Source organism: Parasteatoda tepidariorum, chromosome 7, assembly GCF_043381705.1.
Source record: "Parasteatoda tepidariorum isolate YZ-2023 chromosome 7, CAS_Ptep_4.0, whole genome shotgun sequence".
Taxonomy (NCBI): domain Eukaryota; kingdom Metazoa; phylum Arthropoda; class Arachnida; order Araneae; family Theridiidae; genus Parasteatoda; species Parasteatoda tepidariorum.
Genome location: NC_092210.1, coordinates 34,749,950 through 34,774,206, shown reverse-complemented (window position 1 = coordinate 34,774,206; position 24,257 = coordinate 34,749,950).

The following is a 24,257-nucleotide window of genomic DNA, read 5'->3' as shown; positions in this document are numbered from 1 at the left end:
TCGTCACAAAATCATGTGATATGTGGAAAAATGGAAACTCTCAAATATATGACGAAAATGTGTACGCAACTCAAACTTAATCGTAGTTCATAGAGGAAGGCTTTACGATCGAAAAGAAAGTGACGAGTTAAGTCGGCAATTCTGTGGCTCGTACCTGAAAGATATCGGTTTCGAATCCCGCTTTGGGCATCCATGCAGTTTATATCTCTGTTTTATTTGTTTTTCTTGTGCTATTAAGGTGATAATAATGCTGCTATATGGTGCCCCCCCCATAAAGTGATTATTGTAGAAGTTAGATATAATATTAAGCAGTACTTTTTTTGAAAAAAATTTAATGCCGAAATATGCATTGACAAAATTTATTTCCTCGAAAAAGTAAAGAAAAAATTTCCTTATTTCTTTACTTTGACGAAATATTCCCTCTGAGCACAGACCAGAAAATGGTTTCGACAAAAATGAATAAGTTTCGTAAACTATGAGTATTAATTTTTACTGTATAGTACTATCTGTAGTTGTGGAAATCTTTTCAGGTTTTCCAGACATATGGCAAAGAACTATTTATGATTTTTTATTCTCCAGTGCTTCATATTGTTTACATTTTAAAACGAAAGCCAGGTAGGTAAGTATCACAATATCCTTATCTATGAGATAAAATATGAACTATTTCAGAAAAAAAAATTATTTCTCTTGGCATAACAAAATCAAAAAAGTGGTTGCTCGTTGTACCTTCAATCTTTAACCAGACCAAGATATGGGCTACAATTATTTTTAAGCCCTTTAGCTTTGTGGACTTTACAACACGATTACATCCTGTAAAAGTTTTGTGTTTGCAGTAAGATCTGTTAGCATAGATCTGCATAGATCTGCAGTAAGATCTGTTTGCAGTAAGATGTGTTTGCAGTTTGGAAGATTGCAAACAAATATTATTTCCTTCAAAATATTCTTCAATTTCATTCGAAACATTAAATGAGAAGTTTTAGTTGCATAGATACACAACTTCAATAAAAACTCAATCTAGAAGATAAAAACTTATAATAATAGTCATCAAATGACCAAAAAATTCTGAAGGGAATTTCTATCTTCGTTTAAAAAAAGTAGCCGACAAGTATGAAATGCATTTAACACTCTTATTTGAATCATTATATTCTGCATTATAAAATAAAGCTGCAATTGATCAAACACTCTGCCCGAAGGAAGAAATGTCAAATTACCTCCAGCTCTTGTTAAAATGACTAAGATAGAAACCTTTTTCCTAAGATAAACTGAGACTATTGTCAAAACACTCTTTTTTTCTTTTAATGTTCTTTTGAAACACATTTTGACACAAATAGTTCTTTAAATTGACTTAAAAAGTCGATGATATTACTAAACAAACGTATTGAAATATATATTATTATAGGACAAGAAAAGAGTTAAAGAATAATAAGAAAATTAGTTTTGTTTTCCTTGATTCATCAGCATATTCTAAAAAAGGATACAGTATAGCTATCCTTTCTGGTTTGAAATAAAATATTATCAAATTAAATTAAAAAATAAACAAACTAAGATGGCATGGGCCGCTAGTAGAAAAAAGATTTTTTTTTATTGCGAACAGTTTCTTTCATAATAGGCTCTTTTTATTATAAGAATATATTTCAATGATAAAAAGGAAATGCATTGTACTATTAAACATATTGATTCATTGACAAAACATGAGCGATCAATAGATTTCACTTATTGCTAGACCAATACTCTCAATTACCGATCCAAGAAAATTATGAAGTTTTCAGGGGGTTAAAATACTGAAGAAAAATACCACTGAATACTCCAGTTGAGAAAAAATCATAATATTTTGCTTTGGATAAAAATTAAAGCGATCGATATTTTTATTAACTATCAATAAATTTCTTCTTACATTTGTTTGAAAAAGGAATTCGAAATATAGATTTTAAACTTTGAAAGTACATAAATACTTCTAATGATCTTTTATTTAAATAACTAGCTGTGCCCTGCGTGCGTTGCAACGCTTTCAGTTTGAATTTTAATTTTGTATTTAAGTGTATAAATGAGATTTGCGATTATGATCTGAAATGCAAATTTTTTAATGGTGAAAAAACCAGTGATANTTACATTCGCTTTTACAGGTATCAATTGAGATGTTTTCCCCTTATTTTTACAAACTCACGTCACTACCTAGTACAAAAATATCTTTAAAAACTTAATGAAATGTTTGTCCATTAAATGTTTCGATGCAAAACTCTTATTTCAATCCAATTTAGTGAAAATAAATGATTGATGAAATACATATCATTCAGCAACCATATTCAGAAAGGGAATATTAAGTAAGCCAATTGCTATTTTCGCTGAAGAGATTTTCTTGAAATGCTGCTTATTTCCCGAAAATGCATTTTTTTTCCTAAAATAAAAAGAAAAAAAGAAATGAATCAGAATTCATTACATAAAGTTGAGAGATAAATACTACACTCTGTCGCTTAACATGAGGCCTTGAGTTCTTTTTTTTTTCTTCACAGCACTCAGCTTTCAACTGTTTCTATTGCGTAGGAAAGTCACGCGAGATCTCGCGAGAAGGGTAAAAAATGAGAGAAAAATGAACCATAAGTGAGCGTTTACCTGAATGGTTATTCATACTTGAACGAAAAGTTGGTGTGTAATGTCGCGTTATGGGTGGAGAATCTAAAAATAAAGTGAAAATATGTATGAGTGCCAATTTCGATATTCTTTTAGTTTTTCAAGTTTTTTTTCATTTGAAAAAGAAAGAAAGATAGAAATGGCTTCCAAGGATATGTTTCCATACTTCTAAAATAAAATATTTACGTAAGCTTAAATTATGGGACAAAAGAGGAAGAAAAATATTTTTTAAAAAATTTCTGAAACATATAAAAAGTAAATATGTATTTATAGATAGGAGAGGGATTAAAAATATAGGAGTATTTTTTTATAAAATTTCAGATTTCCAAAATGTCTGCATTATTATAAACATTTTATAACATTAAAACTAATGTATAACTAACATTAAACGTTAAAACTATTGCATTTTCACAATTTTTTATACGCTTTCTGACCGAAACCCGAATTTAATATTTATTTTAAATTTTTCACTTTTGTCTTTCAAGTTATTTGTATTTTGCTATTACAGCCTCTCGCCCTTTCTTTAAATATTACATTTAACCGTGTTGTAAGAAATGTGTTGTATGTTGAAGCTTAAAAATAAATATTTTTAAAAGCTTGGACAAATCTCATGAGGAGACACTTTACGTTGCTAAAGAAAATTTAGACAGGGGAAACAATTTTGATATGATTGGTTTTAATTTCGACTGTCATTAGCTTAATTCCTTCATTTATGCTGGGTTACAAAATTACCAGAGTTATCTAAACACTCGTCCCATTACTTTCATTTCCTGTTCAGAAGCTCACGAAAAAACTGTTGATTGTAGTGGAGCGCTCCTAGCGGCATAGGATGACATTATCGATCTGAGTTCCCATGTAATTTTAATCCTGATGATGTACCCTAACTTCCCTAGAAGTTTGATGCAACGTTTATATAACGTTTGTATAACGCAAACTTCCTTATGTATGTAACGTTTTTAAACTTGTACATTTCAACAAAAAAAGGAGAAAAGAAACAAAAATGTATTTTTTTTTAAGGAAAAAAACGAGTGAAAGAAAGAAAAGCTGCAGCTTAAAAAGCAAAACTTATTTCAGATTTGAAATCTCGACACCCGAATTAGACAAGATTTGTAGATAAATGCTGCAAATGCTACTTGTATAAGTACAACAAAAAAAATTTATTTGTTCCCTTGTAGAAGCTATTACCCGGTTGATTCAGAAAGTAAATGTCACACATTTTTTTCTAAAAATCGGAGATAAAAGTAACAAAAACTATTCAACGTTTATTTTGTTTGTATTATCCTGTAATGCCAACGTCTGAATAAAAAAAATATCGTAATGAAATTAATGTATTAAAGCCGTTAATCGATGTTGTTTAGTTCTTTCTCAATTTAACACAGCTGCCAACTTATGTGCATCTGCTGAACAGATAAATTAATTATTGTAAACTTGAGTCTGAAATTACACTCTCTGCTTAGAGTAAAAGAGTTTTCTAAAGCAGGTATATTAAATACAAAAAAGAAAACCTTGTTGTTTTCATTACCTCGCAATATGGAACAAATTAGACCAGCAGAAATAATTAAATACTTGGTTTATGTTACTTTTTGAAGGGGGAACAAATGGTTTAAATAAAGACATGCACAGTTCAAAATATTTATTCAAAAGACGTGTCAGAGTTTTTAAAATTTTTATTTAAGAATTCGATGATTGTGACTTAGAATAAACACAAAACGAGTCCTGATATTTATCTTTATAATGTATGCTATCAAAACAGTATAAGCGGAGACTCGTTTCGAAGGTTAAGATTTAATAAAAGTTAAAATGCATTTTGCAGAAGAATAAACTTGAGTTATAAATTTCATCATTGAAAATAATAATCACTAGGAAATATATTCCAATAAATTATTTAGAGCTTTCTAGAACTACTATGATTTAATTTAAATTAATGAAGTCAATTTAAAATATGTTTAAATATAAACATATTATGTTTAGATCATTAAAGAGTTTTTAAAATTCTTTAGTATCTTGATATTAGTGTTGTCCGAAGTTTATTTCCCAGTGGGCCAACCAAACTAAAACAGACGAGAATCATTTTATATACTATATTCAAAATCTTTTAATACAATTTAAAAAAATGAATACAACACCTAATTTTTGAGTCACGAAATTACTGTGATGATTATTACTACTTTAATTTCATTATTGTTTACTGTAAGTTCAATAAGGCTATAGGAAGTGTAATTTTCTTCTATTTACAGCATATTAAAAGTTCGACGACATAAGGATTCCACATTGAATTTACAGCCAGGAACTAAGCCTTTGATGACTTGGATTCAAATAATGCTGACGCAATCCATTGCCCATATTTTAATTTTTTCCAGCAAATATTGTACCTGTACTATCAGTGATTTTGTGCCCATATAATGTGCCTCTTACCCAGTTTGTCTACGAAAATTTGTCCTACTCATTAAATATCGATCTTTAAGCATTATTTCAACGTAATCTAGAAATAACATTAAGTTATTAGTTAAGTTTTAACTTTAACTGAGAGTCTGTTTTTTAAAAAAGAACACAGAATTTATTTCTTTAAATATAAATAAAAATATTAACTGATTTAAAATAAATTTACAAAAAATGGAGAAATAAGTATAAAAAATAATACAATATGATTTATTCAAAATCAAAATTATGATTAATTTTATTAATTTTTGCGGAATTTAACGGCCAAGTTAATCTATCGCTACTTACAAGAATATATGAATTGTTACTAATTCATGAACGAGTCAAGAACTTAAAAAGAGAAAAAAGCGCTATTTCAGATTACTTACCTTACTACTACGAGCAAATAAACCTTTGAAAAATAATAAAGGAAGATTTATTTTCTCATAAAACATACAGACGCAAGAAAGGAAATTCCAGCTCAGTTTTGGAATATGCAAACTTATTCACAAACACTTTTCCCCATAAGTCGTACCCTAAATAATTTTATTTCATATATATATATCTATCTATCTATATATATACATATATTTCTATATTCATCGCGAAAATCGTTTTTATAAATGTACAAGAATTTAAATAACTGAAACGTTTAAGAAAAGACATTTATGCTTAATTTCTCTTAAAATTTTCTGGTAGAGATTAGTGTCGACTTTTGAAAAATATCTGAACTGGAGAATTAGCTTACCTTGAGGAAACCGGTGTATTAAGCCAGAATTTTAAATTAAAAATAAAACAAGGCTGAAATAGAAGTTAAAGTAATAAAAAAATAATAATAATTGAAGATGGAGACATAAAATGAGTAAATGAACATCATCAAACCATGGTTCTTTTCTTGTTCATCAGCTCTCTCTCTTTCCTTCACTTTTATCATTTTCTCTCGCAGTCTATAATATACTTAGTTATTTTCTAACATTTCCTATTCTTTAACTCACTCAAACACTTTTAAATTTCTCTCAATGCATATTTTTGTAATCCTAATCCTAAATAATGCAATTCCTAAATAATCCTCAATGCATATTTAGTAGTAATCCTAAAATAACTAAGTTTTACATAATTACAATGTCATAAAAAATGACTATCTGTAAAATGTATTAACAAAAAATAATGTTGATTTGTTGTAAAAACGGAAAATATAAAATGACTTAATAATAAATGACATTTATATTTAATTATAAAAAATATAAGCTGGTAACAGAATTTTCTTCTGAAATAAAAATTGAATAAATACATTTTAAATGAAAAACACAATTTTTTATTTGCTGAGGAAAAATATTTTTAAGCCTTTTTTTCCTCAGTTGAGTAATTTATTTTGAGTTTACTGTCTTCAATCATTTCTTTTTTTTCCAAGATAAAATTTAAAAAATAAAATTATAGAAAAAAAGTTACAGATCTACGATCATTTTAACTTACATTTTTTACTAAAGAAGATATACTCTTTATTTGGTGACATTCGTAAGGATTCTTAAGAATTTCTCGTTTTTGGGAAAAAGAAACGAAATGACGAATTGGTTGATTTTCCCCAATAGTCAGCAGAAGAACTAATACTAGGTTTCGTTATATAATACAAGTTATTAAATATTTTAAATGCCCTAGAAGTACCAGATTATTTGACTTATGTATTAAAAAAATACATATATTTTTAAAGAAATGTGTAATGTATAAAGGAAATTTGTTGATAAAGATAGTGAATATAAAAATATTTTGATTTATTTATTTATTGTTTCAGCCATTTTCAAAATTTTCTTCAGATTTAGAATAACAGCAGTTTATCCAAAAGAAAAGAAATTTTCATGTTAAGTAAGCATATTCTTTTTTTAAGGAATACAACAACGGAAAAAAATACCTTGCAATATTTTTCAAATAGAGTTAATATTTTTATTTTTTCAGAAGTTAAAATACATATTTTTAATACAAAAAATTTAAAATAGTTCAAGAAAAATATACTAAAATAATATAATGTCGTACCTTACTAAATTATATAATCATAACTAAATTACTACCATAACTAAATTATATAATCAGAAAATATAACTTTTTAAAATGGATTGATATTTGGATAAACAAATTTAATAATTTTAGACAAAATATTTTGATTCGCATCATTAGCTACAAAGATACGGTGAAATAATCATTTTAGATCCAAATTTTCGATTACTCTCTGACCCTAACTGTGAAGATCATATTTTCCTGATTGTGGTTTCTTCCTTCCTGTTTTTAGAGTGGAGTATCCAAATGCGTTAAAAAAAATGTTTTTATTCAGAGAAATTACTTTTCAATGTTCAATTACCTACGTAACTTTAAGCATCGTCTGCGGGAACTAATTAGCATACATAGAGTCAGTCTCTCAAACCGCTCTATTATGGGAAAAAAGATCATAAGGATTCAGGATGTCCCCATTTTCTTATTTAGCGCACTACACGAAGGTCATACGCATGCACTCACCAAGTGTCTAATACATACCTCAAATGTTCGTTTTGGGAACCCTTTGCCATCAATTCTACAAAATCAATTCTTCAACATCAATTCTTTGCCATCAATTCTGTCCACCCGCCCAATGATATTTTCCCATTAAAGTCCATTAGAGCATCAATGGTGCATTCTTGACGTGTTGTTAATATTTGAGTGCATAAACTCAGGCTTTCACAATTTGCTACTGGGGGTACACAAACAATAATAAAATTGTCTTTCACGGCTCTATCCCCTGAGCAATGGTGGCTCATGGCCTCCCAATGAGGTGTTCGAGTTCGAATCCCAACATGGACTGGTCGATACAAATTCCACACTCGGCGAGTACCGACAAAACAATGCTTGCATAAAATATCCTCAGTGGTAGATGCTCTATGGAACTGAGTCTCCATACCGTCAGACGATGAAAGGATTTCGTGGTTATCCTCTCCATGTAACACAAATGCGAGTTAGTTTCATCAAAAAGTTCTTCAAAAAGGCAAATTTTTTTTCAATACTGAAATTAGGAGTTCCCTTGTCTTCTGGATCGGCTTCAAAAATGTAAGGCTACGGATATCAGCATTGGTAGTCGTAAACTCAAAATTGGGCTGGCTTTTAAACGAGAATTATGAAGTCTAAAATTAAATAATAAAAACTCGACATACGCATCATTACTTTTGCGTCGGTCATTGATAAAAACTTGCTGTTGTCCGGATGGAAGGAACTTATTTACGATTGATATGCATACCATGTATTCAATGCTACACTCATTTAACATTTGTAGCATGTACCTGAAACTAGGTGAATGTGTGTAACTTTCTTTGAGGGTCGTATACTTGTAAGTACATTTCAATTAAATACTGAATTAATCATTTATGCTAACGCTATACTTTGAATACATTATATGTGGAATCAATGCATAATAAAAAGAATTCCGGTAATAAAAATAATATTTAGATAATTACCAATAAACTTTTTAGTTAATTTTTTATGAAAAGATATAAACCTACATCCTATTAAAAAAAAGTTCATTAAATGTTCTTTGCTATTAACAATGCCATAAAAAGTCATTTTTATTTTCTTAAAATATTTTCGATGACATTCATCGGAATAAAAACAAATCCCTAACTTCCACTATCAAAAGAAACTTCGAAAATCCCACATTTTCCTCAATCCGGACAAAGTAATGATAGGAGAGAAAAACCACAAACAAAAGTTGTTCGCACTTTCCGCTAAGAAACTTTTTCTTAGCATCCTTTGTGTGCCTAGAAAGACGAAATATATCTTTCTCTGTGTAAACTGATCTTTCCTGGACCTCCCTAGGAAAAAAAATAAAGAAAGAAAAGTCAAAATTGTAGAATAAGGTATCCTTACACCACCTCCCTATTGTCATTCAGTTCCTGTCTTTCTTTTTAGTGACAAAAAAAATACTCTTTTTTTTCAAGATTTTTCCCAAGAACAGGAAAATCCCTTTGACTTTTTTATACCATCTTTCTCCCTTTCAATGTCCTTATCGCTTCTGCTTTTATAAAAGCGTAAAAATTCGGTTACCTTTTTGAAACGTAATGTAGGCCATCACACAAATGGATGGAGATGGTTCCTGAACTTTGCTGTGATACGTGAATCTTTTTGTTTCGCTTTGCCATCGTTCATCAGGCGCTGCTTGGATGCATACTAATTCACATACTAATGCATACTAATTCCCATGATGATGCTGTACTAACTTGGCTTAAATTTTATAAATATCTTTCATTACTTACGAATATATACATTTTAATAAAAGAATATAACATCCCAAAAAAATGTAAATACGGGAATTACAAATAAAGTAGTGACTGTACTGTCTTAATACTTAGATACTATCTAAAAAATTTTATTGGATAAAAGGGAATTTCAGAAACAGCGAATGTTTCCTGTCTTTCATATTTTCTACTGTTGAGAAATGCTTTGCAAACTACTTTAAAAGTTGAAATTATTTTAATAGCTACCTATTTTGTGGATAAAAGTGGATAATGATCATTATCTTTAAGGTTCGTTAATCGTTAAGTTTGTTTTTGTTGTTAGACAAGAGCTCTTATTACTCGTATTTTCTAAGGTATCACTTATTAGTTTTAAAATAAAATTTGAATCAATTTGTCAATTATTTCATAAATTTTTAGGTTTATGACTGCTAGTGTTCAACTTCGTAGCCTTGTAATTTTGAATCCAATCCAGAAGACAAGGACTTTTTGATGGAACTAACCCGCATTGCATTACATGAAGAGGAAAACCACAAAACCTTCAACGATTAGCTTGATGGCAAAGGAACTCTAACTTACAGATTTAACTGTTTTATCGTAGTTCATTGATATGGCCCCCAACTTCCAAATCTCGCCTGTTTTGTTGCTATATCTGTTAATTACTGTAAAACACATATTGCTGGATGTATTGAAGAAAATTTTTCACAATAGTTACTGATAAACATAAAATTATGACAATTTACGTAGCAAAAAGTATCATTTCAAATCCCAGTGAACAGTTAATTGGTTAGTGCTTTTAACATCGCACCATGAAATTTCTGGCCAGGTGCTGCAGTTCAATTCTCACGCCTTATGTCTTACCATGTTCCTCCCATTTAAGTTTGTTACCACTGCAGAGGATAGCTAAACAGCTTATGGAATTGCTTTGACAAAAACAAATTACAGTTCTCTATTGTTCTGTAATTCTCTTATGTGATAGTATGAGAAATTGAAACTTACAGAGGAAGTTACAGAAAATCCGGATAGTGAAGCTAACTATATTTAACCTGTCGCAGGAATTTACAATGCTGACTCCAGGATGGCTAAAGTTCTCCTTGCTTTGATGATATCTCTAATAGTGGAAAATCTCTTTCTGAACAATTATTTAATTCTGTTAAATTTGATGGTTGCTCTATGTGATATACTTCTATAATTTGAAAAGTTTGAGATTATTTTTATTGAAGATGTGAAAAAAGTACCAATTAATTTGTTTTATTCCTGAAAACAGCAAGTTGCAATGAATTTTAAAGAAAATAAACTTCAAATGAGGTAGCTAAAATTCCCAGGCATTTCACTTGTATTTATATTTAAAACAATCAGCCCTTTTTTAATTATCAGAGATTTCGAGCAACAATTTTTCGAAGAAATAAATGTTTCAAGTAAAAAACCAAAATTCCAGGAGTTCTGGAGCCTTTACTTGTACAAAAAGCTTAGAAAGTTTCCAAATTACAACCAATAATGTGAAGAATACCACTTTTTTATATGGAAAAAAACATTTATATCAACTTTCCCAATATTTTTTTCCCTCTACATTTTTAAAACATTTTGATTTTTCAATTTTGGTAAACTCTATTAAACGCTTCAACTTCAATACAACTCTATTACCACTCCAGCTAAAAGCTATCATTTCATTTTTAATACCAAGAGAATTTTTCCCAAAATTTCCCAAGTTGTTTTAAGTTTTACAAAATTTTAATATCTTTAAATGATATTTTTTGATTTTATCCTCCCCGAACGTATACATAGCAAAGAAATTATCACTTTTTACAAAACAAACTTGAAGAGAATATGCTTTTAACTTAAAGATCATAAAATATGAAAAATTCATCCATATAAATGTCTATTCTTTTCTGCCGGAATTTAAACAACCATTTCAGATAATGATTTCTTTCAGTTTTTGTTTTTAAAGACCTATGATGACAGCTACAATCAGCTGGTTCTTGTGCACTTTAATGAATGGTATGATACTCGTATGAAAAGGATGCCCGTCGATAGAGAAATAGTAAGAAAATCTAGAGCTTTTATCCAAAACTCACGATTTCATCTTTCGTAAACATATTTCAATCATGTTTTCCATACAAACCGATCATTTTTATTAATATTTAAGTGTACTTAAAACACATTAAAATGCTATAAGGCTTCAATTAAAAGCTTATTAATCTGATGAAATTTGAAATAGTGATATGATGAAACAGAGGAAGTGAGGTGATTGAAGGGTAAATGCTTCTTAATATCCAAGATATATGTGCTTGATATATATATACATTTAGGCCACACTCTTGATATTGCAACAACTAACAAGAGTTGTTTCAGTATCTGGTACAATTTCTCAGTACATTTTGTCGATATATAATTGTGATATCCAAAAGACAGTAGTATTTTTTGAAATTGTTACAACTTGATAGTATTCAGATGAATTTGTTCTTTTGCTCTCTTTGCAACTGTATTTTTAGCTAATTCCTCCAAAAATTCGCACAGCTATTGTATCGAAAATCATCAACTCTTTTATAATGATGTTCATTGTGAAAGGATTTAGGGAAAAATAATATTTTTCAGCACATTCCGGTGTCGAAATCTTCTTTCTTCAGCAATTCTTTTTCTTCCTTTTTGTAGCGCCCTATCAGTTTTTATTCTGTATTATACTAGCAGTTTCTTCACAAAGTTTTTTTTTCTTCCTTTTTTTTAATTTAAACCTACCTATGTCTACTGCTGGTGTAGGTCATCATCAATAAATATGGCTCAATAAGTTGACAATGTTGCCATTCCATTGACAACATCATCAAATAATTGATTTCTAAACATAATTAATCCACTTCATAATTATAACCTTTTCAACCGTTTAACTAATTTTTGAAATGGACATAAAGTGAATTCAGCGCCAACCTCATACTGCAAGTTTATTCTTTTCTCCCCTAAAGATGGCATCAACGAGTGACTAAAACCTGCGACGTATGCACTGAGTGTGTTACTCAAATCAAATCCCAAGTTTTTGTCCACTTCCAAGAAAACTGGATGTTATTGAATTTCGCCAAGTTTTGCGCGTCACCTTTGAGTGTAGTATAGCCGGAAATTTTACCATTGCTCTATATATGGGAGAGCATTGGTGCAATTTGTTTGAATACAGATTTATCTTTTTAGATTTTATTCAGAAACACTTAAGTATTGGTATTCATGGAATTTAAAAAATACTCTTATTCTTTTCTTGCAAATATAGAAATTAAAATTACGATTTCTACAAAAAAGTAATAAAAAATAGCTAATTAATGAAACAATCAAATACATTTTATACGATTACTTTACATTTTTAAAGTTTAAGTAGGAGGCATAATAGATCAAACAATGAGTGTCCTACTTAAGCATAGAATTATTCTTAATGTACTTTACTTTTTAAATCGCAGTGAGTAATGCCTTCATATTAGATATAGGTACTGAGGTAAATTATATATTACAAAATTTGTTTGTTTTGTTTTATATGCAATGTTTTTTTGTTTTTATTTATAAGGTTACAACTGATATTCAGATGGATAAATACCTTGTGAAAGCATTTAGAACTTGTTTAAAGATATTTTCTCTGAATGGAGTAAAGCTTATAAAATATTCAACAGTAAAGCTACGTCGCAGCTAATTATTCATTTAAGAGTTTTAATTAGCTTCGAAATTAACTTTATAATAAACTTCCGTACTTTTTGTCCTTAAATTCTATTAAATAAATTTTATTCTACCCCCTAGAGTGGTTAATTCTGTTGGCTTATGACTGGCAAAGGTTAAATTTCTGAATACCATCTAAACTGTATCGTAGGATACGAAGAGTTTTGTGCAATAATAAATCTGACGTTGATCTCACATTACACTCTTGTCCATTGACCCTATTATCCTCTGACATAAATGACTTAGAAATACTGACCCTTGGTCAGTATCTGACAAGTCATCCCTCGACGGTATTACAGAGTTATATTTAACAAGCTATAAATTACTAAACTTATTCCAACCCACAAGTAAACTGAGGTTATTTATTTGAAAATGATTCAAAAATATTTTAGAACATGAAAAAAGGAATATAAGTGGAATTGAAAAACAAAACATTGAAATCCAATAAATCATTTTGATTTAAATGGGATAAACAATGTGTACGTGTACAATTTATGCGTTTTTAATACTCAAAATGGAATGGTAATAGCAAATTTATTTAAAAGGCAAAAATATTGCTCATGAAAGACTGATCGTTTCGTAATAGTTTGAAATGTAAAACAATTTCTACATTTGTTAAATAAGTAACTAAAATTTTTTTTCAATAAATCACATTTGCGTGTTCATTCGTGCTGCTGTAAAATTCAAAATAAAAGTTTCTATAATAAAGTATAGTGTTAAATTTATACATACCTTTTAAGGTATATGTATCTGGTATAGAAATTGTAATTATTTAATGAAGAAATTTATTGTTAAAAAATATATATATTATAATCCTATGAATTATCTTCATGCAATTAAATACCTACTTGCTTTCTATCAACAGTTTTACAAGCTTCAATGATTTATTTTATATTTTTTTCTCATATTTTCCTCATTTTGAGTAATTTTTGTATCAATAATATTTATTTTAACTCTATCAAAATTATGTATTCCGAAATGATTAAACTCTAAATTATTTGCAAATTTATTGCGACTAATATCTGAGAGATGTTGGTTAATGTTAATGTTAAGGTAGTCACAAGTCTGACCAACTTTTTTCATATTGTACAAATCACAGGTTATCATATGAATTACTTTATAAAGTTTAGAAAGAGATGTTCTTTTTTAATTTTATTTTAAATTTCTCTTGCATTTTAGTGACAAATTTACTCTCTAAATTATGAAAACGAATTTGTTTTATTTGATTGGTGCTCTTCATAACATTGAATTAAAATATTTACGCTGGTTATATAATAATGTAAAATCAGAATGCTCATTTTTTTGTGGGTATAATCATGTGCATCAGTGACGAGATTATAACCTTCGTTTTCAGTTTTCTAACTTTCAATTCATTATTATTTTTCCTATTTTTCCTTTTTTTACGTTGTTTTAGTTTTAAAATTTTTAAATTTCAATAACTTTTATTTTTCTATTAAATTAAATCTTCTTTTTCCCTTTACTTTTTTGCGTTCTTTACTTGTTTTCTTTATGTTTTTATCGTATAAATGTGCATGAAAGAAAATTATGTATTTGGTTTCTGAAGAATGAATTGGAACAGTTTTTCAAGATAGTAAGTCGGAATTTGTAGACTTCGAATTCCACCGGGTTATGTTTTATTTGCTATCCATAAGAAAATTTTGAATTTGAATTCAGATTTCGCGGATTGAAAAATATAGCGGGTTGCTTGTTTTTAAAAATTAAAAAGTTTAATACTAATACAAAATAAATGAAACAATTTTTTTACAATGAATTTTATTAAATATAATGATCTTACCAGTCGTCAGTTATAAAACATTTTTTTCATTCTTTCCTTTACTACATTTTTGAACATCTATAATGTTTGATGTTGTGCATTTACGCTGGTTTTTCTGGTATCGACTTAAAAAGCAATTGGTGTATTTTTTTTTTTCAAATTCCTCTTTGAAAAAATGTTTTACTAGCATACATGCATGAAAAAATATCTCATTGAAATAAAAACTTATTGAAATAAGAACTTGGTTAAAATATTTCATTGATTTAAACCGCATAAAGGTGCGCTAGGCTTCTCAAGCCCAGTAGGTGCAATAATAAACAGTCTAAACACTATTATTTTAAAGTGTTCCATATACATATTAACTGCATTAAAAGCCACCTAATGCTACTTATTTTTAATTCTGGAATTTTCGCTATCTGTTGTTGGTCACAGCATTATCTTCAAGTCTAAATGTCAATTAAATATAAGTATTTTCATTCTACGAATCTATAATGCAACTGGAAATGAGCTTTACAGGCATTGTTTCAATTGCGTCAGTGCATTTTAACTGAATTTGTTCGCTTGTTTTTCTGTATATACTACACAATTTTACAAACATTTTCAAAATGTCATTGTTTAACCACCTAGCTACTTTTTTTCATTTAATATTATTTATTTTTTTGAATCCGAAATGTTTTTTTTATAAACAAAAAATAATGATTTAATATGTATTCGAAAAAGGTATACTACGGACCTCTCTGGCCTAGTGTGCCATAAAATGGGAAGTGGACCTCCTTGCGGGCTAAAATACGCAATGGAAAAAAAATGATTTTGATGTAGACGTATTTTTTTAAAACTTCATTGGGACCCTGTAACTCAATTAACTACGTTTGCAGATTTTAGAGAATAATAACTTACGTCAACATATAGTAGACAAGACAATAAGATTAAAAATTTCATTACGTTGTGCTAACTTTGAAAAATGATTTTGCAATGCTTTTCAAAGCATTTTTTTAAATTTAATTTGGTAACTTCGTAAAATGCTTAGATTTAATCTATAAGAGGTAACAATGGAAAATGTAGAACTTTTTTAGTTCTAAGTCGGCACTATAAAAGTAATAATTTCTCATAAATTTAAAACTTTAATTTTTGTCGTTATGTCAAATTTTAAATTTTTGAAATTCTTTTCGGTACTCTATTCCATCGCTTCAAAAAGAAATGTATCAACAAAAATATAAAATCACTCTGTAAGACTGAAAATTAAATGCGTAGTCACAAGTGGTTTATGCATTAATCAGACCTACGTTGTACCTTCGGTTAAAAACACGATTTCAAAATAATATAGAATTTAATATCTTCGCATCTCGTCATTTTGAATATGGTATTTAAAGAATATTAGATCATTAAGTTTGCATTCAAATCTAAATCAATAGTATTTTGTATTCAAAATTTGATATCAAAAATATGTTTCATGCAAAAAATTAGGTGATGTGCTTCATCCATAGAATAAGGAGTACTGTTCGTTAGAAAAATCATGAGCAGTTATTATTGCTTACTGCGTTTAACATTTCAACAATTGAAAAAAGAGGCAGATCTTAGGAATAAGTTACGAAGATTTTCCTTTACTTTCAAGAAAATTATATACGAAGATAATGGATATGGAGTTACGCGTTTCTCTTAAATATGCGTATATCGTTAAAAATAAATATACTAGAACAAATTAGAGTTTCTATTACTGTGGTTTTACTTTTAATGCTGTTAAGCTTCTCAATGTTCCTCAAATCTTCAAATCTATAGTTCCATATATATATATATATATATATANTATATATATATGCAATGTTTTTCTTGAAACAATGCAGGTCAATTTGTATTGTTTCGTAATAAAATACAATAGTTCTTAAATTCTTATTTTTATTATTTTACATTTAAGTTTCCTTCCTAAGCAATATGTTCATTAAAAAAACAGTCAATGCTCCCTCTTTTTGTTTTGCCGCCTGCTTTAACTACAGATTTTCAGTTGAGAGTCAGTAAGTTAGAGTTAGTAACTGCTTTGTTTACATTTAACTATTTGCATCAACTATTTATGTAAATTTATTAAGGAGAAAAAATTGTATTGCCGTTTTTCTCATACAATATAGAGCCGATTATCCGAACAGATCGGGCCAAGGCAGATTCGGATAATTAAACATCCGGATAATGAGATATTTTTACAAGCAGTTCTGAGAATGTTTTTGAGAAACTTTTCTTCACACTTTTTCCAGTCTTTGGTTTATCAATTGTAGTAATGTTCATCATAGCATATTACAAAAAGCGTGTTTAAAAGTTTGAATTATTTGCTAGCATTTATTAGAAACCTTTACCCTTAAGAAAAACTACTGAAAAGTCAACAAGGGACAAAAGAAGCTATTTTTCTAGATTTTTCTTTCACCATCTTTATTTAACATTATTTTCCAGAAGGTGAGAAAAACACATAATCCTTGAATGACACGGATAATTGGACAATCCGGTAAATCGACGTTCGGATAATCGGCGGTCTACTGTAGTTCGAAAACAAAAGTGTTTTAATTCCTAAAATAAAATAAGCATAGATGCATTTTAGAAAAAAAAAATAGAATTACTAAAGTCAAACTGTTAAAAATATTGTTTATAATTTACATATATAAGAAAGAAGAACATATCTTATATACAAATATTAAATTTCTTCGAAACTTAAAATTTTATTTAATAATATTTCACTTAAAAATTTATTTAATAACTGAAAAAAATTAAAAAGAACTATGAAAAGTTTGAAATGTATAAATAAAAGCTAAAACCAACTTAAATATTTTTTCTCCGCAAGAGTTGCTTAGTTTTAGTCATATATATATGCTTAAAAAAATTAAGTCTCTGTGTTAAATTTCAAAGAAATAACTTTAATATTTTATAAATAAAGATAGATAGTTAATCTGTCTATAGCTTGCTTTTCGCTAGATTTAGAGATCTAAAGAAAAATTATCGAAAAAACATAGAAAACCTGAGAATAATAACTCAGCAAATAAAAAGTATAAAAAGAATCACTTATTTAGGAAAGGAAAAAAAAAAGACATCGTGTCATGACAAGCAAACAGTATTTATTAAATAAGAAAATATGAGTGAAACCATGACAATGTGTACATTAAAAATGGAGCAAACACTTATGGTTTCATGCCCAAATGTAAACACATTGCAGACACTGTCATCAACTATAAAAAGATTAATTTTTCATATTTTGACAGTTTAAAGAAAAGTTTTGTCCCCAAAATAAACATTATTATCAGTTGTACACAATAATTAATGATCATTTTTTGAAAAATTAGAACTCAAGTGTGAAAATGAAACAGTGGGTTTAGCTAATGGAGTAATAAAGATTAAAGCATTGGATGTTTTTCTTGTTTTGAGCTAAAAAAAATTGATAGCGTTTTGCGATAGAAATTAATTCCGAGCTCCTTCCTTAATACAACAGTTTTGTTTTTTAAATTTATGTTTTTCATGTAAGTGATTTTAATATTTTATACCCGAACTTTGTCACACGAAATTAGTGAAGTCTACAATTTTTTTTATTCAAATATTCTCTTAGAATTCATTTAGATTTAAGTATTTTCTTTAAAAGATTATACTAGTTTTTTGCAATAGAGTAATTTTTAAATTAATATTTTCTGTTGTTGATATTTTAAGAAAACTACAAATGATGTACTGTCTTATTTATTAAGAAACAGAAATTTCATTACAAAGTTATAGAAAATTTGAATAATAATAAATGAAAAAAAGGTATTATATTCAAGTGGTTTAAAACATGAATATTTCAAACAAGTTTTAACAAATTCGTAAATTGAAAAATAACAATAAAAGTCATTTAGATTCGAATATTTTTTTTAACAAAAGCCATGCAAATGTCTTACAAATAATCTTTGAAATTTATATATTTTTTGCGATATTGATGAAGCTAGATTTAATTTATTATCTAATTTTTATGACAAAGTATTGACAAACAGTATTGACAAACGGTAAGAGTATTGACAAAGAATTACAAAGATATAGAAAATTTGATTAATAACTGTTCATAAAAAGAATAAAATTGCTTATATTTAAGTTATTTAAAATAGGTATGTTATAAATTTATCTTGACAATTTGCTAAATTAAAAAATAATAAAAATATTATAAAGGGTGCATAACCGAAACATGCTGCTGTTACTTAAGCATGATACTTACTCTTGAACTGGAGTCCTTGTTTAATATTTCTCTAACGTTTAATAAAGATTGAATATGCCAGCTTTAAGAAAATTGCTTATAATGCCACAAGACCGGAATTAGTTGCATTTTCATAAGTAGTTACGCTGGCAGGGAAATCTTTGAGTGAGGAAATCTTTAGCAATTTGCAACAATTAAGAGTAAATACAATTAACCTGTTTTATAGAAAGTTTAAAAAAACTCTAATTTAGCTCATAAAGTATAAGTGCCATTCCCCAATAGTGCATATTATAAACATTTATTATCATTAGGGTGAGTGACCACTTGGATCAAATCTGCGTAGGGACCGAGGGTGTGTGTGCTGTATTGGTCCTCGTTAAACTGGTCTACCGTAAAGTGCGGAACTTCACGTGCAGGTCGTTGGGCTACCGGAGCGGTGGTGCCACCCCCTCTGCAGAGGATCAAAATTGTAATGGCATGTCTTAGGATCATCCTCAGGGATGCTTCCCAGACTGTCGCCAATAGCCCATTGTGTAGCTCCAGTGTAACGTAAATGAACTACAACAACAATTATCATTAGGGTACACATTAAAAAAACATACTTTATAATAATAAATATCACGAAACATCACAAAATATCGAAGTAAAATTTAGAATATAAAAATAAATAAACATAAAAAATATGAAAATAACATAAAAATATAAAATAATATATGAATATGAGAATAATATATATATATAATAAAATATCAAAAATATCACATATAATCAAATATGACAAATCATNAGAATCCCACATCCTTCCTTCCAGCTCATCTCTTTGTTTAGCATTGAAAGCTCATCAATGAAATCTGTCACCATCAATGAAATCAGTCACAATCAATGAAATCTGACAGGAAAATATAATCAAATCTGAAAAAACATCTATCACTACTGAAATTATAAAACCATAATATATTATGATCAATAATATATTAGTAATCAATAATATATTTATACAGCTAAATATCATTAGGACACACGTTAAAAAAGATACTTTATGAATTTTTACTTTTAAACCTTAAGAATAGCATGCGATTTGCTTGTAACTATAATAATATGACAGGAAAATGTTTTCAAATCTAAGAAATCATCAATCACTAAGGAAGTTATAAAATATACGAGTCTCCCATTCAGACAATTTTCTTTCAGTTTACAAAAAAAAAAATATTCAGGCAAAAATAATTTAGAAGCTAACCAATTTAGCTACATAGCTTTAGTAATCAAAGATTTTCAAAATTTACACCCATTTCCCCAATGCTGAAGTTTAATGATAGTACAGAGGAAAAATGTTCGAAGCTTATTTTTTTCCCTGGGAACAAGAATAAATGTTTTGTACTGAAGAATCCCATATCCTTCCATCCAGCTCCTCTTTTTGTTTAGCAATTGCATTGAAAGCAATAGGCTCATCAATGGAATCTGACACCATTGAAGGAAAGACCGATGAGGTACTTTGCAAAATGGGATGCATTAAATCGGAATGGCTCTCCCATCCCATAACCTCTTCAGGAACAGCTTCAAAGAATAAAAATAAGTATGTATTTCATTTTTAGGTAAATGCATAGCTAAAACTTGCGTTTATTTGGTCTATTTTTAGAATGCATTTATTAATGTACTGCAAACGTTTATTCCAGCATAAAATAGAGAAAAAACCAACACAAAAAACAGCAGAGTCCAATTATCAGCAGGGTATTTCGTAATCACCACCCTTATATATTTTTTTAGACTCTTTTACTCGAGAATGCAATTTCGAATAAAATATTTGAAAGGCAACGTGATCAAAATCCGACAATCTAATATTGAGATTACGTGAAGTACGGTTTAAAGCATGGAAACGAATTTATTTGTAAGGTGAAACTTAAAGTCAGTTAACCTCTTTTTTCGGTTTCTATGTTAACCCAGAAATAATCTGGATTTTGCGTTTTTAACCCACATTCACTGTAACCGATATCGAAAATAATTCGTCAAATTCTGAGATTGTTGATTTGTTTTATGTGTTCCTTTGCTACCTACTACAGAGAAAACTGTTCACGTCGATCTTACTGTGCATTTTCAGAAAAAAATATTGCAGATCATCCAAACATGGCCACGCACTTGGCCTTGCTCATTAAAGTGTTAGCCTTTATCGACAATGGTAGATAAACAACATAATTTTGAACCCGGTCAATCGTTGCTGACAGTACTTTTGTTGATACACCTTTCTCCCAACTTCCATGCTACTACCAATAACAGGACATTCAGCCACAACAGATCTAGCTTTCACCTTGCTGCCTATACATGCTTAGTCGGCTTCCAAGATCGAACTCACGAGCTTCAGAACTCCAAGAAAGTATTTATTTCAGTTAACAATATAATATTCAAGCGAGAAAAAAAAGTTATTGTAACTATCCATTTGAGTGACGAAACATTATCAAACTACTGAGTTTTATATTATTTTCTAAAATAATTGAAAAATATAATATATAACATTTACCGATACGCAAATGCCGAATTAGAGTACTATGTAGAAGTTACAGAAATGTTAAAATAAGTTCTGACGCAATAGAAAAGTCGATATAAAATATTTCAAACGCTTGAATTTTCTTTGGCATAACAGCCGAAATAAACTAATACCTAGTACAGAAAATACTTCTAATGCGCACTGTATCAAATTTACCTCCCCCATTCTCCTCTTTCTTCCCACTAGCATTTCTCTAAGGTATTGCGAAGTCTTTGGACTTGCGTAACAGAATCATGATCATACCTCGTCCGAAAATCAAATTGTTGTGTCCTTATGTAAATAACNTTTGGACTTGCGTAACAGAATCATGATCATAGCTCGTCCGAAAATCAAATTGTTACTTTCATTTCGAAAGAAACCTGACACGATGGCTTTAAGCATAGAAAAATCATATTCTTCTTAAAGGGTAGTATTTGAAGAAAATTTTCAATATCTACGAATTTCTTGAATTCAAATCTGAATTGTTTACTGAAACTCCTTAAATCCTTGTTGGTGTATGTTTTCTTCACACAAAAGTTTTCAATGCAGTTTTAAAAATGGTCAAAAGTATTAAAATAAAATAAAGCAGAATCACTTAATTTTATCTTTGGGAAAATATTGGATAATGTTAAAGTAAAAGCTAACGATTAAATAATGGCAAATTGTAATAATAAGTTTACAAAAATAAATATTAGACTTTTGTTCAACTGCCTTTTAAAAACTGAAGGTCTAAAATTCTTTAAAAAAAAAGTCATTTGTAAACTTAACTGTTCGCACCTTGAAATAAGAATATTCTCTTTTTTTTTTCATTTGAATATTGCATAAAAACTAAAGTGCCTTGACATTAAATATACCTTTATTTCAAGGTGCGTTTTTGGGTGTGAAATATTTTGCGGATATTCGCTGGGTGGAATGATCAGCCAGATCTCCGGAAACATACTCTATAGAATATGTTTTAGTGTACTGTTACCTCTCTAATTAAATTTTCATTTACCCCGTGATTGATAACGCGAACTCGGTAACAGTGTTACCCAGTTTCAAAATAAAATTGAGAAATATATTAAAAACTGTTATCATTCCACCGGTGCTGCTTCCGAATTCATCGGAGCAAGTTCATTACTCAGACTCGGATAGATAGTATTCAGATACTCGGATAGATCGAATGTACTCAGATAGATTGTATTCGAGGACCAGCTTGTTTCCGGGATTGGAAAGAACTCTGTACCATAAAAGAACCCGACTCCGTAGCTCTGGTCCAACTCCTCTCACCAGTTAACTCATCGATCAGAGATTCCGGGTCTGGCCAACACCTCCTAGAAGTAGAAAGGACTCTGCACGGATCAATTCAGTAGTCCGATGTGACGAAGTTAACTGCGCAGTAGACGAAAAATCAGAAAGATGCCATTACGTTAGGGGTACTAGGCTGCGCAGTGGTTGAAAATACAAAATATGTCATTACGTTTGGACTACTAAGGGATATTTATGGTAGCCCGGGCTGAGGCCTGTTCTTTCTAGGAGGTGTTGGTCTGGCTCCACCACACATCGGCTATGGCTAAAGCAATCTCCTGTCATCTCTGGCTTAGTTAATCCAGCAGAGGCTCCATCATTCTTCTACCTGACTCAGCTCCGCTCCACCACCTTTTTTAAACACGTGCGGACAACGTGAAAGAATCCTTATCCGATTTCTTTACTCCCACACGTAGCAGCGCAGCACCAGCGAACGTCACAACAACAAAAAACAGTCATATTAAATACTTTAAAAAGTGATAAAAACTATAACAAACAGATATTTACAACAAACAACAAATTTCTATTACATTAGACGCTTTAAAGAGGACAATTACAACATGGCACCCCCTTCTAAAAACCATCTAATACACGCAAACTGCGTTACTAAACGGTTAGCATGAACTGCCTCAGTCATAAGCCACCTATTTTCAATTATGAAATCGCTGTTTGTGGACTGTATAAAAAAAGGAACCTCATCCCTACCAATTAAACCCCAATCTATCATAATCTATCTAGTCATCAACAAATTAAACTCCCCAATTTTATTCAGTCCTTAAACCATTATTTTATACTATTAGACACTGATGGGTGTTACGCTCAATCATGCAGGTGTATTACAACTGTTAAATGATTCTTATTTTTCACCAGGGCTCGAAAAACCGCCCATCCTCGGCGGCCAAAAATTCTCCGCGGACAACGAATTTCTCGAATCCGACTCCCGCGCGGACGGCCATTTTCCCGTTAATATTTGTGATACATTTTTAATTTTTGTTATCTTACAAGAGTATAGCACCTCACTTCTAAAATGACCCTCTAATCTAGAGATCCCGTTATTTCCTTCGTCATACCAACTGCGCATGCTCACGTAATCGGTAAACAAAAAAAAAAGTTGCCCTGTGCATTTGGACTTTTAACGAAGGAATGAACAATTCCTCTGATCATGTACTGCCAGAAACCTCTGTAAATCATTGGCTTGATTGTGGAACTGGTAAAACGTCATATTTGATTCATTTAAGAAGCGCAGTACCCTCTGATAAATTGACATTCCAGATAACTTGACCTTTGTCATTTAAATTATTTCATAAGAGAAATAAATTATTTCATAAAAGAATACTAGGTTACTATTAGTAACCTAGTATTTCTTTTATTACTGTATAATGTAATCCTAGTAACTACTAATTCATTGTGCAATTTATATAAATGTTTGTAATAAAAAGGAGAAAATTATATTTTTATTTATTTAGAAGCTACTGGTTAGTTTCAAAGGAAGACGGGTACATTGTTGGA